The sequence below is a fragment of the Schistocerca piceifrons genome, unplaced genomic scaffold (genome assembly GCF_021461385.2).
Source record: "Schistocerca piceifrons isolate TAMUIC-IGC-003096 unplaced genomic scaffold, iqSchPice1.1 HiC_scaffold_1813, whole genome shotgun sequence".
NCBI classification, from domain to species: domain Eukaryota; kingdom Metazoa; phylum Arthropoda; class Insecta; order Orthoptera; family Acrididae; genus Schistocerca; species Schistocerca piceifrons.
This window is the reverse complement of record NW_025727694.1, coordinates 1-27,089: the sequence shown is the minus strand read 5'-3', so window position 1 is coordinate 27,089 and position 27,089 is coordinate 1. Positions and strand designations below refer to the sequence as shown.

The 27,089-nt window shown below is 47.9% G+C and overlaps 51 non-coding genes across 51 annotated transcripts; all 51 read left to right on the top strand.

Annotated features, from left to right (window-relative positions):
* The first annotated feature begins 846 nt into the window (after positions 1-846).
* On the top strand, positions 847-919 carry Trnar-ucg. The gene has a single exon. It is a non-coding gene; the product is annotated as a tRNA-Arg (tRNA).
* Positions 920-1,357: 438 nt separating this feature from the next.
* On the top strand, positions 1,358-1,430 carry Trnak-cuu. The gene has a single exon. It is a non-coding gene; the product is annotated as a tRNA-Lys (tRNA).
* Positions 1,431-1,751: 321 nt separating this feature from the next.
* On the top strand, positions 1,752-1,823 carry Trnat-agu. Its single transcript has one exon. It is a non-coding gene; the product is annotated as a tRNA-Thr (tRNA).
* Positions 1,824-2,368: 545 nt separating this feature from the next.
* Positions 2,369-2,441, top strand: Trnar-ucg. The gene has a single exon. It is a non-coding gene; the product is annotated as a tRNA-Arg (tRNA).
* Positions 2,442-2,879: 438 nt separating this feature from the next.
* Positions 2,880-2,952, top strand: Trnak-cuu. The gene has a single exon. It is a non-coding gene; the product is annotated as a tRNA-Lys (tRNA).
* A 321-nt stretch (positions 2,953-3,273) lies between these two features.
* On the top strand, positions 3,274-3,345 carry Trnat-agu. The gene has a single exon. It is a non-coding gene; the product is annotated as a tRNA-Thr (tRNA).
* Positions 3,346-3,887: 542 nt separating this feature from the next.
* Positions 3,888-3,960, top strand: Trnar-ucg. Its single transcript has one exon. It is a non-coding gene; the product is annotated as a tRNA-Arg (tRNA).
* Positions 3,961-4,398: 438 nt separating this feature from the next.
* Positions 4,399-4,471, top strand: Trnak-cuu. Its single transcript has one exon. It is a non-coding gene; the product is annotated as a tRNA-Lys (tRNA).
* Positions 4,472-4,792: 321 nt separating this feature from the next.
* Positions 4,793-4,864, top strand: Trnat-agu. The gene has a single exon. It is a non-coding gene; the product is annotated as a tRNA-Thr (tRNA).
* Positions 4,865-5,406: 542 nt separating this feature from the next.
* On the top strand, positions 5,407-5,479 carry Trnar-ucg. Its single transcript has one exon. It is a non-coding gene; the product is annotated as a tRNA-Arg (tRNA).
* Positions 5,480-5,917: 438 nt separating this feature from the next.
* On the top strand, positions 5,918-5,993 carry Trnak-cuu. Its single transcript has one exon. It is a non-coding gene; the product is annotated as a tRNA-Lys (tRNA).
* Positions 5,994-6,314: 321 nt separating this feature from the next.
* Trnat-agu lies at positions 6,315-6,386 on the top strand. The gene has a single exon. It is a non-coding gene; the product is annotated as a tRNA-Thr (tRNA).
* Positions 6,387-6,928: 542 nt separating this feature from the next.
* Positions 6,929-7,001, top strand: Trnar-ucg. The gene has a single exon. It is a non-coding gene; the product is annotated as a tRNA-Arg (tRNA).
* A 438-nt stretch (positions 7,002-7,439) lies between these two features.
* On the top strand, positions 7,440-7,512 carry Trnak-cuu. Its single transcript has one exon. It is a non-coding gene; the product is annotated as a tRNA-Lys (tRNA).
* A 321-nt stretch (positions 7,513-7,833) lies between these two features.
* Trnat-agu lies at positions 7,834-7,905 on the top strand. Its single transcript has one exon. It is a non-coding gene; the product is annotated as a tRNA-Thr (tRNA).
* A 542-nt stretch (positions 7,906-8,447) lies between these two features.
* On the top strand, positions 8,448-8,520 carry Trnar-ucg. Its single transcript has one exon. It is a non-coding gene; the product is annotated as a tRNA-Arg (tRNA).
* Positions 8,521-8,958: 438 nt separating this feature from the next.
* Positions 8,959-9,031, top strand: Trnak-cuu. The gene has a single exon. It is a non-coding gene; the product is annotated as a tRNA-Lys (tRNA).
* A 321-nt stretch (positions 9,032-9,352) lies between these two features.
* Positions 9,353-9,424, top strand: Trnat-agu. The gene has a single exon. It is a non-coding gene; the product is annotated as a tRNA-Thr (tRNA).
* A 542-nt stretch (positions 9,425-9,966) lies between these two features.
* Positions 9,967-10,039, top strand: Trnar-ucg. Its single transcript has one exon. It is a non-coding gene; the product is annotated as a tRNA-Arg (tRNA).
* A 438-nt stretch (positions 10,040-10,477) lies between these two features.
* On the top strand, positions 10,478-10,550 carry Trnak-cuu. Its single transcript has one exon. It is a non-coding gene; the product is annotated as a tRNA-Lys (tRNA).
* A 321-nt stretch (positions 10,551-10,871) lies between these two features.
* Trnat-agu lies at positions 10,872-10,943 on the top strand. Its single transcript has one exon. It is a non-coding gene; the product is annotated as a tRNA-Thr (tRNA).
* Positions 10,944-11,485: 542 nt separating this feature from the next.
* Positions 11,486-11,558, top strand: Trnar-ucg. The gene has a single exon. It is a non-coding gene; the product is annotated as a tRNA-Arg (tRNA).
* A 438-nt stretch (positions 11,559-11,996) lies between these two features.
* Trnak-cuu lies at positions 11,997-12,069 on the top strand. Its single transcript has one exon. It is a non-coding gene; the product is annotated as a tRNA-Lys (tRNA).
* A 321-nt stretch (positions 12,070-12,390) lies between these two features.
* Trnat-agu lies at positions 12,391-12,462 on the top strand. Its single transcript has one exon. It is a non-coding gene; the product is annotated as a tRNA-Thr (tRNA).
* A 545-nt stretch (positions 12,463-13,007) lies between these two features.
* On the top strand, positions 13,008-13,080 carry Trnar-ucg. The gene has a single exon. It is a non-coding gene; the product is annotated as a tRNA-Arg (tRNA).
* A 438-nt stretch (positions 13,081-13,518) lies between these two features.
* Trnak-cuu lies at positions 13,519-13,591 on the top strand. Its single transcript has one exon. It is a non-coding gene; the product is annotated as a tRNA-Lys (tRNA).
* Positions 13,592-13,912: 321 nt separating this feature from the next.
* Trnat-agu lies at positions 13,913-13,984 on the top strand. The gene has a single exon. It is a non-coding gene; the product is annotated as a tRNA-Thr (tRNA).
* Positions 13,985-14,526: 542 nt separating this feature from the next.
* On the top strand, positions 14,527-14,599 carry Trnar-ucg. The gene has a single exon. It is a non-coding gene; the product is annotated as a tRNA-Arg (tRNA).
* A 438-nt stretch (positions 14,600-15,037) lies between these two features.
* On the top strand, positions 15,038-15,110 carry Trnak-cuu. The gene has a single exon. It is a non-coding gene; the product is annotated as a tRNA-Lys (tRNA).
* Positions 15,111-15,431: 321 nt separating this feature from the next.
* Trnat-agu lies at positions 15,432-15,503 on the top strand. The gene has a single exon. It is a non-coding gene; the product is annotated as a tRNA-Thr (tRNA).
* A 545-nt stretch (positions 15,504-16,048) lies between these two features.
* Positions 16,049-16,121, top strand: Trnar-ucg. The gene has a single exon. It is a non-coding gene; the product is annotated as a tRNA-Arg (tRNA).
* A 438-nt stretch (positions 16,122-16,559) lies between these two features.
* Positions 16,560-16,632, top strand: Trnak-cuu. The gene has a single exon. It is a non-coding gene; the product is annotated as a tRNA-Lys (tRNA).
* Positions 16,633-16,953: 321 nt separating this feature from the next.
* Positions 16,954-17,025, top strand: Trnat-agu. The gene has a single exon. It is a non-coding gene; the product is annotated as a tRNA-Thr (tRNA).
* A 542-nt stretch (positions 17,026-17,567) lies between these two features.
* Positions 17,568-17,640, top strand: Trnal-uag. The gene has a single exon. It is a non-coding gene; the product is annotated as a tRNA-Leu (tRNA).
* Positions 17,641-18,078: 438 nt separating this feature from the next.
* Positions 18,079-18,151, top strand: Trnak-cuu. The gene has a single exon. It is a non-coding gene; the product is annotated as a tRNA-Lys (tRNA).
* A 321-nt stretch (positions 18,152-18,472) lies between these two features.
* Trnat-agu lies at positions 18,473-18,544 on the top strand. The gene has a single exon. It is a non-coding gene; the product is annotated as a tRNA-Thr (tRNA).
* A 545-nt stretch (positions 18,545-19,089) lies between these two features.
* Trnar-ucg lies at positions 19,090-19,162 on the top strand. The gene has a single exon. It is a non-coding gene; the product is annotated as a tRNA-Arg (tRNA).
* A 438-nt stretch (positions 19,163-19,600) lies between these two features.
* On the top strand, positions 19,601-19,673 carry Trnak-cuu. The gene has a single exon. It is a non-coding gene; the product is annotated as a tRNA-Lys (tRNA).
* A 321-nt stretch (positions 19,674-19,994) lies between these two features.
* Trnat-agu lies at positions 19,995-20,066 on the top strand. The gene has a single exon. It is a non-coding gene; the product is annotated as a tRNA-Thr (tRNA).
* A 542-nt stretch (positions 20,067-20,608) lies between these two features.
* Positions 20,609-20,681, top strand: Trnar-ucg. The gene has a single exon. It is a non-coding gene; the product is annotated as a tRNA-Arg (tRNA).
* A 438-nt stretch (positions 20,682-21,119) lies between these two features.
* Trnak-cuu lies at positions 21,120-21,192 on the top strand. Its single transcript has one exon. It is a non-coding gene; the product is annotated as a tRNA-Lys (tRNA).
* A 321-nt stretch (positions 21,193-21,513) lies between these two features.
* Positions 21,514-21,585, top strand: Trnat-agu. Its single transcript has one exon. It is a non-coding gene; the product is annotated as a tRNA-Thr (tRNA).
* A 1,340-nt stretch (positions 21,586-22,925) lies between these two features.
* Positions 22,926-22,998, top strand: Trnak-cuu. The gene has a single exon. It is a non-coding gene; the product is annotated as a tRNA-Lys (tRNA).
* A 321-nt stretch (positions 22,999-23,319) lies between these two features.
* Positions 23,320-23,391, top strand: Trnat-agu. Its single transcript has one exon. It is a non-coding gene; the product is annotated as a tRNA-Thr (tRNA).
* Positions 23,392-23,936: 545 nt separating this feature from the next.
* On the top strand, positions 23,937-24,009 carry Trnar-ucg. The gene has a single exon. It is a non-coding gene; the product is annotated as a tRNA-Arg (tRNA).
* Positions 24,010-24,447: 438 nt separating this feature from the next.
* Positions 24,448-24,520, top strand: Trnak-cuu. Its single transcript has one exon. It is a non-coding gene; the product is annotated as a tRNA-Lys (tRNA).
* A 321-nt stretch (positions 24,521-24,841) lies between these two features.
* On the top strand, positions 24,842-24,913 carry Trnat-agu. The gene has a single exon. It is a non-coding gene; the product is annotated as a tRNA-Thr (tRNA).
* A 547-nt stretch (positions 24,914-25,460) lies between these two features.
* Positions 25,461-25,533, top strand: Trnar-ucg. The gene has a single exon. It is a non-coding gene; the product is annotated as a tRNA-Arg (tRNA).
* Positions 25,534-25,966: 433 nt separating this feature from the next.
* Positions 25,967-26,039, top strand: Trnak-cuu. The gene has a single exon. It is a non-coding gene; the product is annotated as a tRNA-Lys (tRNA).
* A 321-nt stretch (positions 26,040-26,360) lies between these two features.
* Trnat-agu lies at positions 26,361-26,432 on the top strand. The gene has a single exon. It is a non-coding gene; the product is annotated as a tRNA-Thr (tRNA).
* Positions 26,433-26,977: 545 nt separating this feature from the next.
* On the top strand, positions 26,978-27,050 carry Trnar-ucg. The gene has a single exon. It is a non-coding gene; the product is annotated as a tRNA-Arg (tRNA).
* Positions 27,051-27,089: the final 39 nt, after the last annotated feature.

Genomic DNA, 27,089 nt, shown 5'->3' with positions numbered 1-27,089 from the left:
CCTTTGCCCATGGCATCTCTGCTCTCCCCTCTCCCATTTCCCCTTCCTCCTCCTCCACCTCCTCTCTTGGCAGGTCCCCGGACTCGTACACGCTGAGTGGACATTCGCGCGCCGGAGATCGTCGCCATCAGTGTCTCGTGAGTGCCGTCGTGTTTCGTGTTCAGTGTTCCCGTCATACTCCATCGTTCACCTGTGCCATCGCCATCTTCAGTGTTAGTGCGTCGTGACAACAGTTTGTAGTGAATTTTCGTCAAGTGTGAACGGCTCCGTGTTTGTCTTTATGTGTCTACTGTTTTATTACCCACCGTTATGTCACATTTGTGTATTCTTTCTGTTCTATCTTTAACTCCTCTACGGCTGAAGAGCGGCGTACCATGCTGCTGGCAGCCTGCCTGTTTGTACGGGTTTGAAAATAACAATAAAGAAAAAAAACAAAAAAAAAAAAACTGCTGCTTTTGGCAGTCTCCGGAGAATGCCGACGTGGAATACTTAGTTCTTGTGATGTATTTTCTACCCCTGGTAGAGACCCTCGCGGTTGTCGTCGTCGTCGTCGGCGCCGCCGCCGCTTTGGTAATAGAGGCAACTCGCCATTGTATGACATAGGGTGAGGCACCTTCTGCAAGCGACTGAGATGGCAGTAAGCAATTGAAGCTGATTTGCAACCTCTTGTTTGATCAGCGTCACAAGGGCTTGAATGTAACTTGCGATGGGACACAGCAAGAAGTAGCGTCGCCTTTTTAGTACTGAAATTGGAGATGGAGAATTGCGTCAAAGATGGGAAATTCATTCCGGCAAGCGTACAAATGGCGACAATGAGGTGTGTGTGGGGAAGCATATTGCGCCAGTGACCGTGTGGCCTAATGGATAAGGCGTCGGACTTCGGATCCGAAGATTGCAGGTTCGAATCCTGTCACGGTCGAGTTTTTCCAGTTCTGCAAAAGATGCATGCTGTTTTACTGAGTTGTTTGAGTACTACAAATCTAGTTGAAAGTTGCTGCTGTCCGCTTCCTGGCTGCAAACCGGCGTCTACCTGAAGCTCAAGCAAGACAAAGGGGTTGTGTAGCGAAATTTTCGGCACAGTGCCGATCAGGAGAGATTTTTGGAACTACTGCGTCTGACTCAGGACCCAAGAGCTGCGCCACAGGCGTCTGCGCACAGTCGAGCATGTGTGTTGAATAATGGTGCTGATAGCCACGTATCATTTCAAGTAGATTTGATGCCTTTCGGAAAATTTATTTCATTGAATAGGAATTGTAGCTCATTTGTGGCAGCAGGAAATAAGCTGTAGTCAAAAGGATCTTCCATAGATGGTCGCAGGTCGCATAAATACTGTATGGCTCGTGACGCGTTGTGTGGAGCCCGGCTAGTTCAGTCGGTAGAGCATGAGACTCTTAATCTCAGGGTCGTGGGTTCGAGCCCCACGCTGGGCGGCGCAAAATTTTGTGTCTACACGGATGCAACCTGCGCCCCTCTCGTGAGCCTTGCGTAATGAACGTAACGGGTTACGACGATGCCTAGCTTCGTATGAATATCAGAGGAATGGTTTTTGAAGCTGAAAGTAGCTCTGAAATGAAATAAAAGTGTTGTTTTGGAATTTTAGGCGTACATCGATATCGTGTGAGATGTGTAGGAAAGCAGCAGCTGTGCTAACTAAATACAAATAATGGTCGCTAATGCGGTGCGTTTCCAGCTGAAGGGCTCCGATTGACTGGTCCATAAGATTGAAGTACCCGAAATGTGCACTAGGCGGCGCCTCCTTAACTCAGTGGCAGAGCGCTGGTCTAGTAAACCAGCGGTCGTGAGTTCGATCCTCACAGGAGGCAAAAGAATTTTGTAACAGCCCCTTCTAACGTAGATCTTCCGAAAAAAGCGGTCAAGGATATAAAAAATTATGAATGGGTTCGGTATTTAAGAAATGCTCTCGCAAATGAATAGTGCGAATGGTGCTATTAAAGTAGGCACCAGAAACTGCTGCTTTTGGCAGTCTCCGGAGAATGCCGACGTGGAATACTTAGTTCTTGTGATGTATTTTCTACCCCTGGTAGAGACACTCGCGGTTGTCGTCGTCGTCGTCGGCGCCGCCGCCGCTTTGGTAATAGAGGCAACTCGCCATTGTATGACATAGGGTGAGGCACCTTCTGCAAGCGACTGAGATGGCAGTAAGCAATTGAAGCTGATTTGCAACCTCTTGTTTGATCAGCGTCACAAGGGCTTGAATGTAACTTGCGATGGGACACAGCAAGAAGTAGCGTCGCCTTTTTAGTACTGAAATTGGAGATGGAGAATTGCGTCAAAGATGGGAAATTCATTCCGGCAAGCGTACAAATGGCGACAATGAGGTGTGTGTGGGGAAGCATATTGCGCCAGTGACCGTGTGGCCTAATGGATAAGGCGTCGGACTTCGGATCCGAAGATTGCGGGTTCGAATCCTGTCACGGACGAGTTTTTCCAGTTCTGCAAAAGATGCATGCTGTTTTACTGAGTTGTTTGAGTACTACAAATCTAGTTGAAAGTTGCTGCTGTCCGCTTCCTGGCTGCAAACCGGCGTCTACCTGAAGCTCAAGCAAGACAAAGGGGTTGTGTAGCGAAATTTTCGGCACAGTGCCGATCAGGAGAGATTTTTGGAACTACTGCGTCTGACTCAGGACCCAAGAGCTGCGCCACAGGCGTCTGCGCACAGTCGAGCATGTGTGTTGAATAATGGTGCTGATAGCCACGTATCATTTCAAGTAGATTTGATGCCTTTCGAAAAATTTATTTCATTGAATAGGAATTGTAGCTCATTTGTGGCAGCAGGAAATAAGCTGTAGTCAAAAGGATCTTCCATAGATGGTCGCAGGTCGCATAAATACTGTATGGCTCGTGACGCGTTGTGTGGAGCCCGGCTAGCTCAGTCGGTAGAGCATGAGACTCTTAATCTCAGGGTCGTGGGTTCGAGCCCCACGCTGGGCGGCGCAAAATTTTGTGTCTACGCGGATGCAACCTGCGCCCCTCTCGTGAGCCTTGCGTAATGAACGTAACGGGTTACGACGATGCCTAGCTTCGTATGAATATCAGAGGAATGGTTTTTGAAGCTGAAAGTAGCTCTGAAATGAAATAAAAGTGTTGTTTTGGAATTTTAGGCGTACATCGATATCGTGTGAGATGTGTAGGAAAGCAGCAGCTGTGCTAACTAAATACAAATAATGGTCGCTAATGCGGTGCGTTTCCAGCTGAAGGGCTCCGATTGACTGGTCCATAAGATTGAAGTACCCGAAATGTGCACTAGGCGGCGCCTCCTTAGCTCAGTGGCAGAGCGCTGGTCTAGTAAACCAGCGGTCGTGAGTTCGATCCTCACAGGAGGCAAAAGAATTTTGTAACAGCCCCTTCTAACGTAGATCTTCCGAAAAAAGCGGTCAAGGATATAAAAAATTATGAATGGGTTCGGTATTTAAGAAATGCTCTCGCAAATGAATAGTGCGAATGGTGCTATTAAAGTAGGCACCAGAAACTGCTGCTTTTGGCAGTCTCCGGAGAATGCCGACGTGGAATACTTAGTTCTTGTGATGTATTTTCTACCCCTGGTAGAGACCCTCGCGGTTGTCGTCGTCGTCGTCGGCGCCGCCGCTTTGGTAATAGAGGCAACTCGCCATTGTATGACATAGGGTGAGGCACCTTCTGCAAGCGACTGAGATGGCAGTAAGCAATTGAAGCTGATTTGCAACCTCTTGTTTGATCAGCGTCACAAGGGCTTGAATGTAACTTGCGATGGGACACAGCAAGAAGTAGCGTCGCCTTTTTAGTACTGAAATTGGAGATGGAGAATTGCGTCAAAGATGGGAAATTCATTCCGGCAAGCGTACAAATGGCGACAATGAGGTGTGTGTGGGGAAGCATATTGCGCCAGTGACCGTGTGGCCTAATGGATAAGGCGTCGGACTTCGGATCCGAAGATTGCGGGTTCGAATCCTGTCACGGACGAGTTTTTCCAGTTCTGCAAAAGATGCATGCTGTTTTACTGAGTTGTTTGAGTACTACAAATCTAGTTGAAAGTTGCTGCTGTCCGCTTCCTGGCTGCAAACCGGCGTCTACCTGAAGCTCAAGCAAGACAAAGGGGTTGTGTAGCGAAATTTTCGGCACAGTGCCGATCAGGAGAGATTTTTGGAACTACTGCGTCTGACTCAGGACCCAAGAGCTGCGCCACAGGCGTCTGCGCACAGTCGAGCATGTGTGTTGAATAATGGTGCTGATAGCCACGTATCATTTCAAGTAGATTTGATGCCTTTCGGAAAATTTATTTCATTGAATAGGAATTGTAGCTCATTTGTGGCAGCAGGAAATAAGCTGTAGTCAAAAGGATCTTCCATAGATGGTCGCAGGTCGCATAAATACTGTATGGCTCGTGACGCGTTGTGTGGAGCCCGGCTAGCTCAGTCGGTAGAGCATGAGACTCTTAATCTCAGGGTCGTGGGTTCGAGCCCCACGCTGGGCGGCGCAAAATTTTGTGTCTACGCGGATGCAACCTGCGCCCCTCTCGTGAGCCTTGCGTAATGAACGTAACGGGTTACGACGATGCCTAGCTTCGTATGAATATCAGAGGAATGGTTTTTGAAGCTGAAAGTAGCTCTGAAATGAAATAAAAGTGTTGTTTTGGAATTTTAGGCGTACATCGACATCGTGTGAGATGTGTAGGAAAGCAGCAGCTGTGCTAACTAAATACAAATAATGGTCGCTAATGCGGTGCGTTTCCAGCTGAAGGGCTCCGATTGACTGGTCCATAAGATTGAAGTACCCGAAACGTGCACTAGGCGGCGCCTCCTTAGCTCAGTGGCAGAGCGCTGGTCTAGTAAACCAGCGGTCGTGAGTTCGATCCTCACAGGAGGCAAAAGAATTTTGTAACAGCCCCTTCTAACGTAGATCTTCCGAAAAAAGCGGTCAAGGATATAAAAAATTATGAATGGGTTCGGTATTTAAGAAATGCTCTCGCAAATGAATAGTGCGAATGGTGCTATTAAAGTAGGCACCAGAAACTGCTGCTTTTGGCAGTCTCCGGAGAATGCCGACGTGGAATACTTAGTTCTTGTGATGTATTTTCTACCCCTGGTAGAGACCCTCGCGGTTGTCGTCGTCGTCGTCGGCGCCGCCGCTTTGGTAATAGAGGCAACTCGCCATTGTATGACATAGGGTGAGGCACCTTCTGCAAGCGACTGAGATGGCAGTAAGCAATTGAAGCTGATTTGCAACCTCTTGTTTGATCAGCGTCACAAGGGCTTGAATGTAACTTGCGATGGGACACAGCAAGAAGTAGCGTCGCCTTTTTAGTACTGAAATTGGAGATGGAGAATTGCGTCAAAGATGGGAAATTCATTCCGGCAAGCGTACAAATGGCGACAATGAGGTGTGTGTGGGGAAGCATATTGCGCCAGTGACCGTGTGGCCTAATGGATAAGGCGTCGGACTTCGGATCCGAAGATTGCGGGTTCGAATCCTGTCACGGACGAGTTTTTCCAGTTCTGCAAAAGATGCATGCTGTTTTACTGAGTTGTTTGAGTACTACAAATCTAGTTGAAAGTTGCTGCTGTCCGCTTCCTGGCTGCAAACCGGCGTCTACCTGAAGCTCAAGCAAGACAAAGGGGTTGTGTAGCGAAATTTTCGGCACAGTGTCGATCAGGAGAGATTTTTGGAACTACTGCGTCTGACTCAGGACCCAAGAGCTGCGCCACAGGCGTCTGCGCACAGTCGAGCATGTGTGTTGAATAATGGTGCTGATAGCCACGTATCATTTCAAGTAGATTTGATGCCTTTCGGAAAATTTATTTCATTGAATAGGAATTGTAGCTCATTTGTGGCAGCAGGAAATAAGCTGTAGTCAAAAGGATCTTCCATAGATGGTCGCAGGTCGCATAAATACTGTATGGCTCGTGACGCGTTGTGTGGAGCCCGGCTAGCTCAGTCGGTAGAGCATGAGACTCTTAATCTCAGGGTCGTTGTGGGTTCGAGCCCCACGCTGGGCGGCGCAAAATTTTGTGTCTACGCGGATGCAACCTGCGCCCCTCTCGTGAGCCTTGCGTAATGAACGTAACGGGTTACGACGATGCCTAGCTTCGTATGAATATCAGAGGAATGGTTTTTGAAGCTGAAAGTAGCTCTGAAATGAAATAAAAGTGTTGTTTTGGAATTTTAGGCGTACATCGATATCGTGTGAGATGTGTAGGAAAGCAGCAGCTGTGCTAACTAAATACAAATAATGGTCGCTAATGCGGTGCGTTTCCAGCTGAAGGGCTCCGATTGACTGGTCCATAAGATTGAAGTACCCGAAATGTGCACTAGGCGGCGCCTCCTTAGCTCAGTGGCAGAGCGCTGGTCTAGTAAACCAGCGGTCGTGAGTTCGATCCTCACAGGAGGCAAAAGAATTTTGTAACAGCCCCTTCTAACGTAGATCTTCCGAAAAAAGCGGTCAAGGATATAAAAAATTATGAATGGGTTCGGTATTTAAGAAATGCTCTCGCAAATGAATAGTGCGAATGGTGCTATTAAAGTAGGCACGAGAAACTGCTGCTTATGGCAGTCTCCGGAGAATGCCGACGTGGAATACTTAGTTCTTGTGATGTATTTTCTACCCCTGGTAGAGACCCTCGCGGTTGTCGTCGTCGTCGTCGGCGCCGCCGCTTTGGTAATAGAGGCAACTCGCCATTGTATGACATAGGGTGAGGCACCTTCTGCAAGCGACTGAGATGGCAGTAAGCAATTGAAGCTGATTTGCAACCTCTTGTTTGATCAGCGTCACAAGGGCTTGAATGTAACTTGCGATGGGACACAGCAAGAAGTAGCGTCGCCTTTTTAGTACTGAAATTGGAGATGGAGAATTGCGTCAAAGATGGGAAATTCATTCCGGCAAGCGTACAAATGGCGACAATGAGGTGTGTGTGGGGAAGCATATTGCGCCAGTGACCGTGTGGCCTAATGGATAAGGCGTCGGACTTCGGATCCGAAGATTGCGGGTTCGAATCCTGTCACGGACGAGTTTTTCCAGTTCTGCAAAAGATGCATGCTGTTTTACTGAGTTGTTTGAGTACTACAAATCTAGTTGAAAGTTGCTGCTGTCCGCTTCCTGGCTGCAAACCGGCGTCTACCTGAAGCTCAAGCAAGACAAAGGGGTTGTGTAGCGAAATTTTCGGCACAGTGCCGATCAGGAGAGATTTTTGGAACTACTGCGTCTGACTCAGGACCCAAGAGCTGCGCCACAGGCGTCTGCGCACAGTCGAGCATGTGTGTTGAATAATGGTGCTGATAGCCACGTATCATTTCAAGTAGATTTGATGCCTTTCGGAAAATTTATTTCATTGAATAGGAATTGTAGCTCATTTGTGGCAGCAGGAAATAAGCTGTAGTCAAAAGGATCTTCCATAGATGGTCGCAGGTCGCATAAATACTGTATGGCTCGTGACGCGTTGTGTGGAGCCCGGCTAGCTCAGTCGGTAGAGCATGAGACTCTTAATCTCAGGGTCGTGGGTTCGAGCCCCACGCTGGGCGGCGCAAAATTTTGTGTCTACGCGGATGCAACCTGCGCCCCTCTCGTGAGCCTTGCGTAATGAACGTAACGGGTTACGACGATGCCTAGCTTCGTATGAATATCAGAGGAATGGTTTTTGAAGCTGAAAGTAGCTCTGAAATGAAATAAAAGTGTTGTTTTGGAATTTTAGGCGTACATCGATATCGTGTGAGATGTGTAGGAAAGCAGCAGCTGTGCTAACTAAATACAAATAATGGTCGCTAATGCGGTGCGTTTCCAGCTGAAGGGCTCCGATTGACTGGTCCATAAGATTGAAGTACCCGAAATGTGCACTAGGCGGCGCCTCCTTAGCTCAGTGGCAGAGCGCTGGTCTAGTAAACCAGCGGTCGTGAGTTCGATCCTCACAGGAGGCAAAAGAATTTTGTAACAGCCCCTTCTAACGTAGATCTTCCGAAAAAAGCGGTCAAGGATATAAAAAATTATGAATGGGTTCGGTATTTAAGAAATGCTCTCGCAAATGAATAGTGCGAATGGTGCTATTAAAGTAGGCACCAGAAACTGCTGCTTTTGGCAGTCTCCGGAGAATGCCGACGTGGAATACTTAGTTCTTGTGATGTATTTTCTACCCCTGGTAGAGACCCTCGCGGTTGTCGTCGTCGTCGTCGGCGCCGCCGCTTTGGTAATAGAGGCAACTCGCCATTGTATGACATAGGGTGAGGTACCTTCTGCAAGCGACTGAGATGGCAGTAAGCAATTGAAGCTGATTTGCAACCTCTTGTTTGATCAGCGTCACAAGGGCTTGAATGTAACTTGCGATGGGACACAGCAAGAAGTAGCGTCGCCTTTTTAGTACTGAAATTGGAGATGGAGAATTGCGTCAAAGATGGGAAATTCATTCCGGCAAGCGTACAAATGGCGACAATGAGGTGTGTGTGGGGAAGCATATTGCGCCAGTGACCGTGTGGCCTAATGGATAAGGCGTCGGACTTCGGATCCGAAGATTGCGGGTTCGAATCCTGTCACGGACGAGTTTTTCCAGTTCTGCAAAAGATGCATGCTGTTTTACTGAGTTGTTTGAGTACTACAAATCTAGTTGAAAGTTGCTGCTGTCCGCTTCCTGGCTGCAAACCGGCGTCTACCTGAAGCTCAAGCAAGACAAAGGGGTTGTGTAGCGAAATTTTCGGCACAGTGCCGATCAGGAGAGATTTTTGGAACTACTGCGTCTGACTCAGGACCCAAGAGCTGCGCCACAGGCGTCTGCGCACAGTCGAGCATGTGTGTTGAATAATGGTGCTGATAGCCACGTATCATTTCAAGTAGATTTGATGCCTTTCGGAAAATTTATTTCATTGAATAGGAATTGTAGCTCATTTGTGGCAGCAGGAAATAAGCTGTAGTCAAAAGGATCTTCCATAGATGGTCGCAGGTCGCATAAATACTGTATGGCTCGTGACGCGTTGTGTGGAGCCCGGCTAGCTCAGTCGGTAGAGCATGAGACTCTTAATCTCAGGGTCGTGGGTTCGAGCCCCACGCTGGGCGGCGCAAAATTTTGTGTCTACGCGGATGCAACCTGCGCCCCTCTCGTGAGCCTTGCGTAATGAACGTAACGTGTTACGACGATGCCTAGCTTCGTATGAATATCAGAGGAATGGTTTTTGAAGCTGAAAGTAGCTCTGAAATGAAATAAAAGTGTTGTTTTGGAATTTTAGGCGTACATCGATATCGTGTGAGATGTGTAGGAAAGCAGCAGCTGTGCTAACTAAATACAAATAATGGTCGCTAATGCGGTGCGTTTCCAGCTGAAGGGCTCCGATTGACTGGTCCATAAGATTGAAGTACCCGAAATGTGCACTAGGCGGCGCCTCCTTAGCTCGGTGGCAGAGCGCTGGTCTAGTAAACCAGCGGTCGTGAGTTCGATCCTCACAGGAGGCAAAAGAATTTTGTAACAGCCCCTTCTAACGTAGATCTTCCGAAAAAAGCGGTCAAGGATATAAAAAATTATGAATGGGTTCGGTATTTAACAAAAGCTCTCGCAAATGAATAGTGCGAATGGTGCTATTAAAGTAGGCACCAGAAACTGCTGCTTTTGGCAGTCTCCGGAGAATGCCGACGTGGAATACTTAGTTCTTGTGATGTATTTTCTACCCCTGGTAGAGACCCTCGCGGTTGTCGTCGTCGTCGTCGGCGCCGCCGCTTTGGTAATAGAGGCAACTCGCCATTGTATGACATAGGGTGAGGCACCTTCTGCAAGCGACTGAGATGGCAGTAAGCAATTGAAGCTGATTTGCAACCTCTTGTTTGATCAGCGTCACAAGGGCTTGAATGTAACTTGCGATGGGACACAGCAAGAAGTAGCGTCGCCTTTTTAGTACTGAAATTGGAGATGGAGAATTGCGTCAAAGATGGGAAATTCATTCCGGCAAGCGTACAAATGGCGACAATGAGGTGTGTGTGGGGAAGCATATTGCGCCAGTGACCGTGTGGCCTAATGGATAAGGCGTCGGACTTCGGATCCGAAGATTGCAGGTTCGAATCCTGTCACGGTCGAGTTTTTCCAGTTCTGCAAAAGATGCATGCTGTTTTACTGAGTTGTTTGAGTACTACAAATCTAGTTGAAAGTTGCTGCTGTCCGCTTCCTGGCTGCAAACCGGCGTCTACCTGAAGCTCAAGCAAGAGAAAGGGGTTGTGTAGCGAAATTTTCGGCACAGGGCCGATCAGGAGAGATTTTTGGAACTACTGCGTCTGACTCAGGACCCAAGAGCTACGCCACAGGCGTCTGCGCACAGTCGAGCATGTGTGTTGAATAATGGTGCTGATAGCCACGTATCATTTCAAGTAGATTTGATGCCTTTCGGAAAATTTATTTCATTGAATAGGAATTGTAGCTCATTTGTGGCAGCAGGAAATAAGCTGTAGTCAAAAGGATCTTCCATAGATGGTCGCAGGTCGCATAAATACTGTATGGCTCGTGACCCGTTGTGTGGAGCCCGGCTAGCTCAGTCGGTAGAGCATGAGACTCTTAATCTCAGGGTCGTGGGTTCGAGCCCCACGCTGGGCGGCGCAAAATTTTGTGTCTACGCGGATGCAACCTGCGCCCCTCTCGTGAGCCTTGCGTAATGAACGTAACGTGTTACGACGATGCCTAGCTTCGTATGAATATCAGAGGAATGGTTTTTGAAGCTGAAAGTAGCTCTGAAATGAAATAAAAGTGTTGTTTTGGAATTTTAGGCGTACATCGATATCGTGTGAGATGTGTAGGAAAGCAGCAGCTGTGCTAACTAAATACAAATAATGGTCGCTAATGCGGTGCGTTTCCAGCTGAAGGGCTCCGATTGACTGGTCCATAAGATTGAAGTACCCGAAATGTGCACTAGGCGGCGCCTCCTTAGCTCAGTGGCAGAGCGCTGGTCTAGTAAACCAGCAGTCGTGAGTTCGATCCTCACAGGAGGCAAAAGAATTTTGTAACAGCCCCTTCTAACGTAGATCTTCCGAAAAAAGCGGTCAAGGATATAAAAAATTATGAATGGGTTCGGTATTTAAGAAATGCTCTCGCAAATGAATAGTGCGAATGGTGCTATTAAAGTAGGCACCAGAAACTGCTGCTTTTGGCAGTCTCCGGAGAATGCCGACGTGGAATACTTAGTTCTTGTGATGTATTTCCTACCCCTGGTAGAGACCCTCGCGGTTGTCGTCGTCGTCGTCGGCGCCGCCGCTTTGGTAATAGAGGCAACTCGCCATTGTATGACATAGGGTGAGGCACCTTCTGCAAGCGACTGAGATGGCAGTAAGCAATTGAAGCTGATTTGCAACCTCTTGTTTGATCAGCGTCACAAGGGCTTGAATGTAACTTGCGATGGGACACAGCAAGAAGTAGCGTCGCCTTTTTAGTACTGAAATTGGAGTTGGAGAATTGCGTCAAAGATGGGAAATTCATTCCGGCAAGCGTACAAATGGCGACAATGAGGTGTGTGTGGGGAAGCATATTGCGCCAGTGACCGTGTGGCCTAATGGATAAGGCGTCGGACTTCGGATCCGAAGATTGCGGGTTCGAATCCTGTCACGGACGAGTTTTTCCAGTTCTGCAAAAGATGCATGCTGTTTTACTGAGTTGTTTGAGTACTACAAATCTAGTTGAAAGTTGCTGCTGTCCGCTTCCTGGCTGCAAACCGGCGTCTACCTGAAGCTCAAGCAAGACAAAGGGGTTGTGTAGCGAAATTTTCGGCACAGTGCCGATCAGGAGAGATTTTTGGAACTACTGCGTCTGACTCAGGACCCAAGAGCTGCGCCACAGGCGTCTGCGCACAGTCGAGCATGTGTGTTGAATAATGGTGCTGATAGCCACGTATCATTTCAAGTAGATTTGATGCCTTTCGGAAAATTTATTTCATTGAATAGGAATTGTAGCTCATTTGTGGCAGCAGGAAATAAGCTGTAGTCAAAAGGATCTTCCATAGATGGTCGCAGGTCGCATAAATACTGTATGGCTCGTGACGCGTTGTGTGGAGCCCGGCTAGTTCAGTCGGTAGAGCATGAGACTCTTAATCTCAGGGTCGTGGGTTCGAGCCCCACGCTGGGCGGCGCAAAATTTTGTGTCTACGCGGATGCAACCTGCGCCCCTCTCGTGAGCCTTGCGTAATGAACGTAACGGGTTACGACGATGCCTAGCTTCGTATGAATATCAGAGGAATGGTTTTTGAAGCTGAAAGTAGCTCTGAAATGAAATAAAAGTGTTGTTTTGGAATTTTAGGCGTACATCGATATCGTGTGAGATGTGTAGGAAAGCAGCAGCTGTGCTAACTAAATACAAATAATGGTCGCTAATGCGGTGCGTTTCCAGCTGAAGGGCTCCGATTGACTGGTCCATAAGATTGAAGTACCCGAAATGTGCACTAGGCGGCGCCTCCTTAGCTCAGTGGCAGAGCGCTGGTCTAGTAAACCAGCGGTCGTGAGTTCGATCCTCACAGGAGGCAAAAGAATTTTGTAACAGCCCCTTCTAACGTAGATCTTCCGAAAAAAGCGGTCAAGGATATAAAAAATTATGAATGGGTTCGGTATTTAAGAAATGCTCTCGCAAATGAATAGTGCGAATGGTGCTATTAAAGTAGGCACCAGAAACTGCTGCTTTTGGCAGTCTCCGGAGAATGCCGACGTGGAATACTTAGTTCTTGTGATGTATTTTCTACCCCTGGTAGAGACACTCGCGGTTGTCGTCGTCGTCGTCGGCGCCGCCGCCGCTTTGGTAATAGAGGCAACTCGCCATTGTATGACATAGGGTGAGGCACCTTCTGCAAGCGACTGAGATGGCAGTAAGCAATTGAAGCTGATTTGCAACCTCTTGTTTGATCAGCGTCACAAGGGCTTGAATGTAACTTGCGATGGGACACAGCAAGAAGTAGCGTCGCCTTTTTAGTACTGAAATTGGAGATGGAGAATTGCGTCAAAGATGGGAAATTCATTCCGGCAAGCGTACAAATGGCGACAATGAGGTGTGTGTGGGGAAGCATATTGCGCCAGTGACCGTGTGGCCTAATGGATAAGGCGTCGGACTTCGGATCCGAAGATTGCGGGTTCGAATCCTGTCACGGACGAGTTTTTCCAGTTCTGCAAAAGATGCATGCTGTTTTACTGAGTTGTTTGAGTACTACAAATCTAGTTGAAAGTTGCTGCTGTCCGCTTCCTGGCTGCAAACCGGCGTCTACCTGAAGCTCAAGCAAGACAAAGGGGTTGTGTAGCGAAATTTTCGGCACAGTGCCGATCAGGAGAGATTTTTGGAACTACTGCGTCTGACTCAGGACCCAAGAGCTGCGCCACAGGCGTCTGCGCACAGTCGAGCATGTGTGTTGAATAATGGTGCTGATAGCCACGTATCATTTCAAGTAGATTTGATGCCTTTCGGAAAATTTATTTCATTGAATAGGAATTGTAGCTCATTTGTGGCAGCAGGAAATAAGCTGTAGTCAAAAGGATCTTCCATAGATGGTCGCAGGTCGCATAAATACTGTATGGCTCGTGACGCGTTGTGTGGAGCCCGGCTAGCTCAGTCGGTAGAGCATGAGACTCTTAATCTCAGGGTCGTGGGTTCGAGCCCCACGCTGGGCGGCGCAAAATTTTGTGTCTACGCGGATGCAACCTGCGCCCCTCTCGTGAGCCTTGCGTAATGAACGTAACGGGTTACGACGATGCCTAGCTTCGTATGAATATCAGAGGAATGGTTTTTGAAGCTGAAAGTAGCTCTGAAATGAAATAAAAGTGTTGTTTTGGAATTTTAGGCGTACATCGATATCGTGTGAGATGTGTAGGAAAGCAGCAGCTGTGCTAACTAAATACAAATAATGGTCGCTAATGCGGTGCGTTTCCAGCTGAAGGGCTCCGATTGACTGGTCCATAAGATTGAAGTACCCGAAATGTGCACTAGGCGGCGCCTCCTTAGCTCAGTGGCAGAGCGCTGGTCTAGTAAACCAGCGGTCGTGAGTTCGATCCTCACAGGAGGCAAAAGAATTTTGTAACAGCCCCTTCTAACGTAGATCTTCCGAAAAAAGCGGTCAAGGATATAAAAAATTATGAATGGGTTCGGTATTTAAGAAATGCTCTCGCAAATGAATAGTGCGAATGGTGCTATTAAAGTAGGCACCAGAAACTGCTGCTTTTGGCAGTCTCCGGAGAATGCCGACGTGGAATACTTAGTTCTTGTGATGTATTTTCTACCCCTGGTAGAGACCCTCGCGGTTGTCGTCGTCGTCGTCGGCGCCGCCGCTTTGGTAATAGAGGCAACTCGCCATTGTATGACATAGGGTGAGGCACCTTCTGCAAGCGACTGAGATGGCAGTAAGCAATTGAAGCTGATTTGCAACCTCTTGTTTGATCAGCGTCACAAGGGCTTGAATGTAACTTGCGATGGGACACAGCAAGAAGTAGCGTCGCCTTTTTAGTACTGAAATTGGAGATGGAGAATTGCGTCAAAGATGGGAAATTCATTCCGGCAAGCGTACAAATGGCGACAATGAGGTGTGTGTGGGGAAGCATATTGCGCCAGTGACCGTGTGGCCTAATGGATAAGGCGTCGGACTTCGGATCCGAAGATTGCGGGTTCGAATCCTGTCACGGACGAGTTTTTCCAGTTCTGCAAAAGATGCATGCTGTTTTACTGAGTTGTTTGAGTACTACAAATCTAGTTGAAAGTTGCTGCTGTCCGCTTCCTGGCTGCAAACCGGCGTCTACCTGAAGCTCAAGCAAGACAAAGGGGTTGTGTAGCGAAATTTTCGGCACAGTGCCGATCAGGAGAGATTTTTGGAACTACTGCGTCTGACTCAGGACCCAAGAGCTGCGCCACAGGCGTCTGCGCACAGTCGAGCATGTGTGTTGAATAATGGTGCTGATAGCCACGTATCATTTCAAGTAGATTTGATGCCTTTCGGAAAATTTATTTCATTGAATAGGAATTGTAGCTCATTTGTGGCAGCAGGAAATAAGCTGTAGTCAAAAGGATCTTCCATAGATGGTCGCAGGTCGCATAAATACTGTATGGCTCGTGACGCGTTGTGTGGAGCCCGGCTAGTTCAGTCGGTAGAGCATGAGACTCTTAATCTCAGGGTCGTGGGTTCGAGCCCCACGCTGGGCGGCGCAAAATTTTGTGTCTACGCGGATGCAACCTGCGCCCCTCTCGTGAGCCTTGCGTAATGAACGTAACGGGTTACGACGATGCCTAGCTTCGTATGAATATCAGAGGAATGGTTTTTGAAGCTGAAAGTAGCTCTGAAATGAAATAAAAGTGTTGTTTTGGAATTTTAGGCGTACATCGATATCGTGTGAGATGTGTAGGAAAGCAGCAGCTGTGCTAACTAAATACAAATAATGGTCGCTAATGCGGTGCGTTTCCAGCTGAAGGGCTCCGATTGACTGGTCCATAAGATTGAAGTACCCGAAATGTGCACTAGGCGGCGCCTCCTTAGCTCAGTGGCAGAGCGCTGGTCTAGTAAACCAGCGGTCGTGAGTTCGATCCTCACAGGAGGCAAAAGAATTTTGTAACAGCCCCTTCTAACGTAGATCTTCCGAAAAAAGCGGTCAAGGATATAAAAAATTATGAATGGGTTCGGTATTTAAGAAATGCTCTCGCAAATGAATAGTGCGAATGGTGCTATTAAAGTAGGCACCAGAAACTGCTGCTTTTGGCAGTCTCCGGAGAATGCCGACGTGGAATACTTAGTTCTTGTGATGTATTATCTACCCCTGGTAGAGACCCTCGCGGTTGTCGTCGTCGTCGTCGGCGCCGCCGCCGCTTTGGTAATAGAGGCAACTCGCCATTGTATGACATAGGGTGAGGCACCTTCTGCAAGCGACTGAGATGGCAGTAAGCAATTGAAGCTGATTTGCAACCTCTTGTTTGATCAGCGTCACAAGGGCTTGAATGTAACTTGCGATGGGACACAGCAAGAAGTAGCGTCGCCTTTTTAGTACTGAAATTGGAGATGGAGAATTGCGTCAAAGATGGGAAATTCATTCCGGCAAGCGTACAAATGGCGACAATGAGGTGTGTGTGGGGAAGCATATTGCGCCAGTGACCGTGTGGCCTAATGGATAAGGCGTCGGACTTCGGATCCGAAGATTGCGGGTTCGAATCCTGTCACGGACGAGTTTTTCCAGTTCTGCAAAAGATGCATGCTGTTTTACTGAGTTGTTTGAGTACTACAAATCTAGTTGAAAGTTGCTGCTGTCCGCTTCCTGGCTGCAAACCGGCGTCTACCTGAAGCTCAAGCAAGACAAAGGGGTTGTGTAGCGAAATTTTCGGCACAGTGCCGGTCAGGAGAGATTTTTGGAACTACTGCGTCTGACTCAGGACCCAAGAGCTGCGCCACAGGCGTCTGCGCACAGTCGAGCATGTGTGTTGAATAATGGTGCTGATAGCCACGTATCATTTCAAGTAGATTTGATGCCTTTCGGAAAATTTATTTCATTGAATAGGAATTGTAGCTCATTTGTGGCAGCAGGAAATAAGCTGTAGTCAAAAGGATCTTCCATAGATGGTCGCAGGTCGCATAAATACTGTATGGCTCGTGACGCGTTGTGTGGAGCCCGGCTAGCTCAGTCGGTAGAGCATGAGACTCTTAATCTCAGGGTCGTGGGTTCGAGCCCCACGCTGGGCGGCGCAAAATTTTGTGTCTACGCGGATGCAACCTGCGCCCCTCTCGTGAGCCTTGCGTAATGAACGTAACGGGTTACGACGATGCCTAGCTTCGTATGAATATCAGAGGAATGGTTTTTGAAGCTGAAAGTAGCTCTGAAATGAAATAAAAGTGTTGTTTTGGAATTTTAGGCGTACATCGATATCGTGTGAGATGTGTAGGAAAGCAGCAGCTGTGCTAACTAAATACAAATAATGGTCGCTAATGCGGTGCGTTTCCAGCTGAAGGGCTCCGATTGACTGGTCCATAAGATTGAAGTACCCGAAATGTGCACTAGGCGGCGCCTCCTTAGCTCAGTGGCAGAGCGCTGGTCTAGTAAACCAGCGGTCGTGAGTTCGATCCTCACAGGAGGCAAAAGAATTTTGTAACAGCCCCTTCTAACGTAGATCTTCCGAAAAAAGCGGTCAAGGATATAAAAAATTATGAATGGGTTCGGTATTTAAGAAATGCTCTCGCAAATGAATAGTGCGAATGGTGCTATTAAAGTAGGCACCAGAAACTGCTGCTTTTGGCAGTCTCCGGAGAATGCCGACGTGGAATACTTAGTTCTTGTGATGTATTTTCTACCCCTGGTAGAGACCCTCGCGGTTGTCGTCGTCGTCGTCGGCGCCGCCGCTTTGGTAATAGAGGCAACTCGCCATTGTATGACATAGGGTGAGGCACCTTCTGCAAGCGACTGAGATGGCAGTAAGCAATTGAAGCTGATTTGCAACCTCTTGTTTGATCAGCGTCACAAGGGCTTGAATGTAACTTGCGATGGGACACAGCAAGAAGTAGCGTCGCCTTTTTAGTACTGAAATTGGAGATGGAGAATTGCGTCAAAGATGGGAAATTCACTCCGGCAAGCGTACAAATGGCGACAATGAGGTGTGTGTGGGGAAGCATATTGCGCCAGTGACCGTGTGGCCTAATGGATAAGGCGTCGGACTTAGGATCCGAAGATTGCGGGTTCGAATCCTGTCACGGACGAGTTTTTCCAGTTCTGCAAAAGATGCATGCTGTTTTACTGAGTTGTTTGAGTACTACAAATCTAGTTGAAAGTTGCTGCTGTCCGCTTCCTGGCTGCAAACCGGCGTCTACCTGAAGCTCAAGCAAGACAAAGGGGTTGTGTAGCGAAATTTTCGGCACAGTGCCGATCAGGAGAGATTTTTGGAACTACTGCGTCTGACTCAGGACCCAAGAGCTGCGCCACAGGCGTCTGCGCACAGTCGAGCATGTGTGTTGAATAATGGTGCTGATAGCCACGTATCATTTCAAGTAGATTTGATGCCTTTCGGAAAATTTATTTCATTGAATAGGAATTGTAGCTCATTTGTGGCAGCAGGAAATAAGCTGTAGTCAAAAGGATCTTCCATAGATGGTCGCAGGTCGCATAAATACTGTATGGCTCGTGACGCGTTGTGTGGAGCCCGGCTAGCTCAGTCGGTAGAGCATGAGACTCTTAATCTCAGGGTCGTGGGTTCGAGCCCCACGCTGGGCGGCGCAAAATTTTGTGTCTACGCGGATGCAACCTGCGCCCCTCTCGTGAGCCTTGCGTAATGAACGTAACGGGTTACGACGATGCCTAGCTTCGTATGAATATCAGAGGAATGGTTTTTGAAGCTGAAAGTAGCTCTGAAATGAAATAAAAGTGTTGTTTTGGAATTTTAGGCGTACATCGATATCGTGTGAGATGTGTAGGAAAGCAGCAGCTGTGCTAACTAAATACAAATAATGGTCGCTAATGCGGTGCGTTTCCAGCTGAAGGGCTCCGATTGACTGGTCCATAAGATTGAAGTACCCGAAATGTGCACTAGGCGGCGCCTCCTTAGCTCAGTGGCAGAGCGCTGGTCTAGTAAACCAGCGGTCGTGAGTTCGATCCTCACAGGAGGCAAAAGAATTTTGTAACAGCCCCTTCTAACGTAGATCTTCCGAAAAAAGCGGTCAAGGATATAAAAAATTATGAATGGGTTCGGTATTTAAGAAATGCTCTCGCAAATGAATAGTGCGAATGGTGCTATTAAAGTAGGCACCAGAAACTGCTGCTTTTGGCAGTCTCCGGAGAATGCCGACGTGGAATACTTAGTTCTTGTGATGTATTTTCTACCCCTGGTAGAGACCCTCGCGGTTGTCGTCGTCGTCGTCGGCGCCGCCGCCGCTTTGGTAATAGAGGCAACTCGCCATTGTATGACATAGGGTGAGGCACCTTCTGCAAGCGACTGAGATGGCAGTAAGCAATTGAAGCTGATTTGCAACCTCTTGTTTGATCAGCGTCACAAGGGCTTGAATGTAACTTGCGATGGGACACAGCAAGAAGTAGCGTCGCCTTTTTAGTACTGAAATTGGAGATGGAGAATTGCGTCAAAGATGGGAAATTCATTCCGGCAAGCGTACAAATGGCGACAATGAGGTGTGTGTGGGGAAGCATATTGCGCCAGTGACCGTGTGGCCTAATGGATAAGGCGTCGGACTTCGGATCCGAAGATTGCGGGTTCGAATCCTGTCACGGTCGAGTTTTTCCAGTTCTGCAAAAGATGCATGCTGTTTTACTGAGTTGTTTGAGTACTACAAATCTAGTTGAAAGTTGCTGCTGTCCGCTTCCTGGCTGCAAACCGGCGTCTACCTGAAGCTCAAGCAAGACAAAGGGGTTGTGTAGCGAAATTTTCGGCACAGTGCCGGTCAGGAGAGATTTTTGGAACTACTGCGTCTGACTCAGGACCCAAGAGCTGCGCCACAGGCGTCTGCGCACAGTCGAGCATGTGTGTTGAATAATGGTGCTGATAGCCACGTATCATTTCAAGTAGATTTGATGCCTTTCGGAAAATTTATTTCATTGAATAGGAATTGTAGCTCATTTGTGGCAGCAGGAAATAAGCTGTAGTCAAAAGGATCTTCCATAGATGGTCGCAGGTCGCATAAATACTGTATGGCTCGTGATGCGTTGTGTGGAGCCCGGCTAGCTCAGTCGGTAGAGCATGAGACTCTTAATCTCAGGGTCGTGGGTTCGAGCCCCACGCTGGGCGGCGCAAAATTTTGTGTCTACGCGGATGCAACCTGCGCCCCTCTCGTGAGCCTTGCGTAATGAACGTAACGGGTTACGACGATGCCTAGCTTCGTATGAATATCAGAGGAATGGTTTTTGAAGCTGAAAGTAGCTCTGAAATGAAATAAAAGTGTTGTTTTGGAATTTTAGGCGTACATCGATATCGTGTGAGATGTGTAGGAAAGCAGCAGCTGTGCTAACTAAATACAAATAATGGTCGCTAATGCGGTGCGTTTCCAGCTGAAGGGCTCCGATTGACTGGTCCATAAGATTGAAGTACCCGAAATGTGCACTAGGCGGCGCCTCCTTAGCTCAGTGGCAGAGCGCTGGTCTAGTAAACCAGCGGTCGTGAGTTCGATCCTCACAGGAGGCAAAAGAATTTTGTAACAGCCCCTTCTAACGTAGATCTTCCGAAAAAAGCGGTCAAGGATATAAAAAATTATGAATGGGTTCGGTATTTAAGAAATGCTCTCGCAAATGAATAGTGCGAATGGTGCTATTAAAGTAGGCACCAGAAACTGCTGCTTTTGGCAGTCTCCGGAGAATGCCGACGTGGAATACTTAGTTCTTGTGATGTATTTTCTACCCCTGGTAGAGACCCTCGCGGTTGTCGTCGTCGTCGGCGCCGCCGCCGCTTTGGTAATAGAGGCAACTCGCCATTGTATGACATAGGGTGAGGCACCTTCTGCAAGCGACTGAGATGGCAGTAAGCAATTGAAGCTGATTTGCAACCTCTTGTTTGATCAGCGTCACAAGGGCTTGAATGTAACTTGCGATGGGACACAGCAAGAAGTAGCGTCGCCTTTTTAGTACTGAAATTGGAGATGGAGAATTGCGTCAAAGATGGGAAATTCATTCCGGCAAGCGTACAAATGGCGACAATGAGGTGTGTGTGGGGAAGCATATTGCGCCAGTGACCGTGTGGCCTAATGGATAAGGCGTCGGACTTCGGATCCGAAGATTGCGGGTTCGAATCCTGTCACGGACGAGTTTTTCCAGTTCTGCAAAAGATGCATGCTGTTTTACTGAGTTGTTTGAGTACTACAAATCTAGTTGAAAGTTGCTGCTGTCCGCTTCCTGGCTGCAAACCGGCGTCTACCTGAAGCTCAAGCAAGACAAAGGGGTTGTGTAGCGAAATTTTCGGCACAGTGCCGATCAGGAGAGATTTTTGGAACTACTGCGTCTGACTCAGGACCCAAGAGCTGCGCCACAGGCGTCTGCGCACAGTCGAGCATGTGTGTTGAATAATGGTGCTGATAGCCACGTATCATTTCAAGTAGATTTGATGCCTTTCGGAAAATTTATTTCATTGAATAGGAATTGTAGCTCATTTGTGGCAGCAGGAAATAAGCTGTAGTCAAAAGGATCTTCCATAGATGGTCGCAGGTCGCATAAATACTGTATGGCTCGTGACGCGTTGTGTGGAGCCCGGCTAGCTCAGTCGGTAGAGCATGAGACTCTTAATCTCAGGGTCGTGGGTTCGAGCCCCACGCTGGGCGGCGCAAAATTTTGTGTCTACGCGGATGCAACCTGCGCCCCTCTCGTGAGCCTTGCGTAATGAACGTAACGGGTTACGACGATGCCTAGCTTCGTATGAATATCAGAGGAATGGTTTTTGAAGCTGAAAGTAGCTCTGAAATGAAATAAAAGTGTTGTTTTGGAATTTTAGGCGTACATCGATATCGTGTGAGATGTGTAGGAAAGCAGCAGCTGTGCTAACTAAATACAAATAATGGTCGCTAATGCGGTGCGTTTCCAGCTGAAGGGCTCCGATTGACTGGTCCATAAGATTGAAGTACCCGAAATGTGCACTAGGCGGCGCCTCCTTAGCTCAGTGGCAGAGCGCTGGTCTAGTAAACCAGCGGTCGTGAGTTCGATCCTCACAGGAGGCAAAAGAATTTTGTAACAGCCCCTTCTAACGTAGATCTTCCGAAAAAAGCTTTCAAGGATATAAAAAATTATGAATGGGTTCGGTATTTAAGAAATGCTCTCGCAAATGAATAGTGCGAATGGTGCTATTAAAGTAGGCACCAGAAACTGCTGCTTTTGGCAGTCTCCGGAGAATGCCGACGTGGAATACTTAATTCTTGTGATGTATTTTCTACCCCTGGTAGAGACCCTCGCGGTTGTCGTCGTCGTCGTCGGCGCCGCCGCCGCTTTGGTAATAGAGGCAACTCGCCATTGTATGACATAGGGTGAGGCACCTTCTGCAAGCGACTGAGATGGCAGTAAGCAATTGAAGCTGATTTGCAACCTCTTGTTTGATCAGCGTCACAAGGGCTTGAATGTAACTTGCGATGGGACACAGCAAGAAGTAGCGTCGCCTTTTTAGTACTGAAATTGGAGATGGAGAATTGCGTCAAAGATGGGAAATTCATTCCGGCAAGCGTACAAATGGCGACAATGAGGTGTGTGTGGGGAAGCATATTGCGCCAGTGACCGTGTGGCCTAATGGATTATTCCTCATTATTTGTTTTTTGCGGGAAGAGACATTTTTTTTTCCCTTGGTTTTGAGAGAGATTTCTATTTTTCGTTGCACTTATATTACAAAGAAGACGAGGCAATGAACTCCTTGTAATCCGGAAGAACCAGTATTCTTTTTGTGTACTGTGAATCTGGAGACTTTGATTTCTTTTGACTATAGCTGATGAAGCTCGCCAAGGACGGCATTCATGGAGAGCGCAAGGAGGGCTGTAAGGGGAGAAGGGAGGCCCTAAAAAAAGAAAAAAAAAAAAATGGATAAGGCGTCGGACTTCGGATCCGAAGATTGCGGGTTCGAATCCTGTCACGGACGAGTTTTTCCAGTTCTGCAAAAGATGCATGCTGTTTTACTGAGTTGTTTGAGTACTACAAATCTAGTTGAAAGTTGCTGCTGTCCGCTTCCTGGCTGCAAACCGGCGTCTACCTGAAGCTCAAGCAAGACAAAGGGGTTGTGTAGCGAAATTTTCGGCACAGTGCCGATCAGGAGAGATTTTTGGAACTACTGCGTCTGACTCAGGACCCAAGAGCTGCGCCACAGGCGTCTGCGCACAGTCGAGCATGTGTGTTGAATAATGGTGCTGATAGCCACGTATCATTTCAAGTAGATTTGATGCCTTTCGGAAAATTTATTTCATTGAATAGGAATTGTAGCTCATTTGTGGCAGCAGGAAATAAGCTGTAGTCAAAAGGATCTTCCATAGATGGTCGCAGGTCGCATAAATACTGTATGGCTCGTGACGCGTTGTGTGGAGCCCGGCTAGTTCAGTCGGTAGAGCATGAGACTCTTAATCTCAGGGTCGTGGGTTCGAGCCCCACGCTGGGCGGCGCAAAATTTTGTGTCTACGCGGATGCAACCTGCGCCCCTCTCGTGAGCCTTGCGTAATGAACGTAACGGGTTACGACGATGCCTAGCTTCGTATGAATATCAGAGGAATGGTTTTTGAAGCTGAAAGTAGCTCTGAAATGAAATAAAAGTGTTGTTTTGGAATTTTAGGCGTACATCGATATCGTGTGAGATGTGTAGGAAAGCAGCAGCTGTGCTAACTAAATACAAATAATGGTCGCTAATGCGGTGCGTTTCCAGCTGAAGGGCTCCGATTGACTGGTCCATAAGATTGAAGTACCCGAAATGTGCACTAGGCGGCGCCTCCTTAGCTCAGTGGCAGAGCGCTGGTCTAGTAAACCAGCGGTCGTGAGTTCGATCCTCACAGGAGGCAAAAGAATTTTGTAACAGCCCCTTCTAACGTAGATCTTCCGAAAAAAGCGGTCAAGGATATAAAAAATTATGAATGGGTTCGGTATTTAAGAAATGCTCTCGCAAATGAATAGTGCGAATGGTGCTATTAAAGTAGGCACCAGAAACTGCTGCTTTTGGCAGTCTCCGGAGAATGCCGACGTGGAATACTTAGTTCTTGTGATGTATTTTCTACCCCTGGTAGAGACACTCGCGGTTGTCGTCGTCGTCGTCGGCGCCGCCGCCGCTTTGGTAATAGAGGCAACTCGCCATTGTATGACATAGGGTGAGGCACCTTCTGCAAGCGACTGAGATGGCAGTAAGCAATTGAAGCTGATTTGCAACCTCTTGTTTGATCAGCGTCACAAGGGCTTGAATGTAACTTGCGATGGGACACAGCAAGAAGTAGCGTCGCCTTTTTAGTACTGAAATTGGAGATGGAGAATTGCGTCAAAGATGGGAAATTCATTCCGGCAAGCGTACAAATGGCGACAATGAGGTGTGTGTGGGGAAGCATATTGCGCCAGTGACCGTGTGGCCTAATGGATAAGGCGTCGGACTTCGGATCCGAAGATTGCGGGTTCGAATCCTGTCACGGACGAGTTTTTCCAGTTCTGCAAAAGATGCATGCTGTTTTACTGAGTTGTTTGAGTACTACAAATCTAGTTGAAAGTTGCTGCTGTCCGCTTCCTGGCTGCAAACCGGCGTCTACCTGAAGCTCAAGCAAGACAAAGGGGTTGTGTAGCGAAATTTTCGGCACAGTGCCGATCAGGAGAGATTTTTGGAACTACTGCGTCTGACTCAGGACCCAAGAGCTGCGCCACAGGCGTCTGCGCACAGTCGAGCATGTGTGTTGAATAATGGTGCTGATAGCCACGTATCATTTCAAGTAGATTTGATGCCTTTCGGAAAATTTATTTCATTGAATAGGAATTGTAGCTCATTTGTGGCAGCAGGAAATAAGCTGTAGTCAAAAGGATCTTCCATAGATGGTCGCAGGTCGCATAAATACTGTATGGCTCGTGACGCGTTGTGTGGAGCCCGGCTAGCTCAGTCGGTAGAGCATGAGACTCTTAATCTCAGGGTCGTGGGTTCGAGCCCCACGCTGGGCGGCGCAAAATTTTGTGTCTACGCGGATGCAACCTGCGCCCCTCTCGTGAGCCTTGCGTAATGAACGTAACGGGTTACGACGATGCCTAGCTTCGTATGAATATCAGAGGAATGGTTTTTGAAGCTGAAAGTAGCTCTGAAATGAAATAAAAGTGTTGTTTTGGAATTTTAGGCGTACATCGATATCGTGTGAGATGCTGTAGGAAAGCAGCAGCTGTGCTAACTAAATACAAATAATGGTCGCTAATGCGGTGCGTTTCCAGCTGAAGGGCTCCGATTGACTGGTCCATAAGATTGAAGTACCGAAATGTGCACTAGGCGGCGCCTCCTTAGCTCAGTGGCAGAGCGCTGGTCTAGTAAACCAGCGGTCGTGAGTTCGATCCTCACAGGAGGCAAAAGAATTTTGTAACAGCCCCTTCTAACGTAGATCTTCCGAAAAAAGCGGTCAAGGATATAAAAAATTATGAATGGGTTCGGTATTTAAGAAATGCTCTCGCAAATGAATAGTGCGAATGGTGCTATTAAAGTAGGCACCAGAAACTGCTGCTTTTGGCAGTCTCCGGAGAATGCCGACGTGGAATACTTAGTTCTTGTGATGTATTTTCTAACCCTGGTAGAGACCTCCCTCGCGGTTGTCGTCGTCGTCGTCGGCGCCGCCGCTTTGGTAATAGAGGCCAAACTCGCCATTGTATGACATAGGGTGAGGCACCTTCTGCAAGCGACTGAGATGGCAGTAAGCAATTGAAGCTGATTTGCAACCTCTTGTTTGATCAGCGTCACAAGGGCTTGAATGTAACTTGCGATGGGACACAGCAAGAAGTAGCGTCGCCTTTTTAGTACTGAAATTGGAGATGGAGAATTGCGTCAAAGATGGGAAATTCATTCCGGCAAGCGTACAAATGGCGACAATGAGGTGTGTGTGGGGAAGCATATTGCGCCAGTGACCGTGTGGCCTAATGGATAAGGCGTCGGACTTCGGATCCGAAGATTGCGGGTTCGAATCCTGTCACGGACGAGTTTTTCCAGTTCTGCAAAAGATGCATGCTGTTTTACTGAGTTGTTTGAGTACTACAAATCTAGTTGAAAGTTGCTGCTGTCCGCTTCCTGGCTGCAAACCGGCGTCTACCTGAAGCTCAAGCAAGACAAAGGGGTTGTGTAGCGAAATTTTCGGTGCCGATCAGGAGAGATTTTTGGAACTACTGCGTCTGACTCAGGACCCAAGAGCTGCGCCACAGGCGTCTGCGCACAGTCGAGCATGTGTGTTGAATAATGGTGCTGATAGCCACGTATCATTTCAAGTAGATTTGATGCCTTTCGGAAAATTTATTTCATTGAATAGGAATTGTAGCTCATTTGTGGCAGCAGGAAATAAGCTGTAGTCAAAAGGATCTTCCATAGATGGTCGCAGGTCGCATAAATACTGTATGGCTCGTGACGCGTTGTGTGGAGCCCGGCTAGTTCAGTCGGTAGAGCATGAGACTCTTAATCTCAGGGTCGTGGGTTCGAGCCCCACGCTGGGCGGCGCAAAATTTTGTGTCTACGCGGATGCAACCTGCGCCCCTCTCGTGAGCCTTGCGTAATGAACGTAACGGGTTACGACGATGCCTAGCTTCGTATGAATATCAGAGGAATGGTTTTTGAAGCTGAAAGTAGCTCTGAAATGAAATAAAAGTGTTGTTTTGGAATTTTAGGCGTACATCGATATCGTGTGAGATGTGTAGGAAAGCAGCAGCTGTGCTAACTAAATACAAATAATGGTCGCTAATGCGGTGCGTTTCCAGCTGAAGGGCTCCGATTGACTGGTCCATAAGATTGAAGTACCCGAAATGTGCACTAGGCGGCGCCTCCTTAGCTCAGTGGCAGAGCGCTGGTCTAGTAAACCAGCGGTCGTGAGTTCGATCCTCACAGGAGGCAAAAGAATTTTGTAACAGCCCCTTCTAACGTAGATCTTCCGAAAAAAGCGGTCAAGGATATAAAAAATTATGAATGGGTTCGGTATTTAAGAAATGCTCTCGCAAATGAATAGTGCGAATGGTGCTATTAAAGTAGGCACCAGAAACTGCTGCTTTTGGCAGTCTCCGGAGAATGCCGACGTGGAATACTTAGTTCTTGTGATGTATTATCTACCCCTGGTAGAGACCCTCGCGGTTGTCGTCGTCGTCGTCGGCGCCGCCGCCGCTTTGGTAATAGAGGCAACTCGCCATTGTATGACATAGGGTGAGGCACCTTCTGCAAGCGACTGAGATGGCAGTAAGCAATTGAAGCTGATTTGCAACCTCTTGTTTGATCAGCGTCACAAGGGCTTGAATGTAACTTGCGATGGGACACAGCAAGAAGTAGCGTCGCCTTTTTAGTACTGAAATTGGAGATGGAGAATTGCGTCAAAGATGGGAAATTCATTCCGGCAAGCGTACAAATGGCGACAATGAGGTGTGTGTGGGGAAGCATATTGCGCCAGTGACCGTGTGGCCTAATGGATAAGGCGTCGGACTTCGGATCCGAAGATTGCGGGTTCGAATCCTGTCACGGACGAGTTTTTCCAGTTCTGCAAAAGATGCATGCTGTTTTACT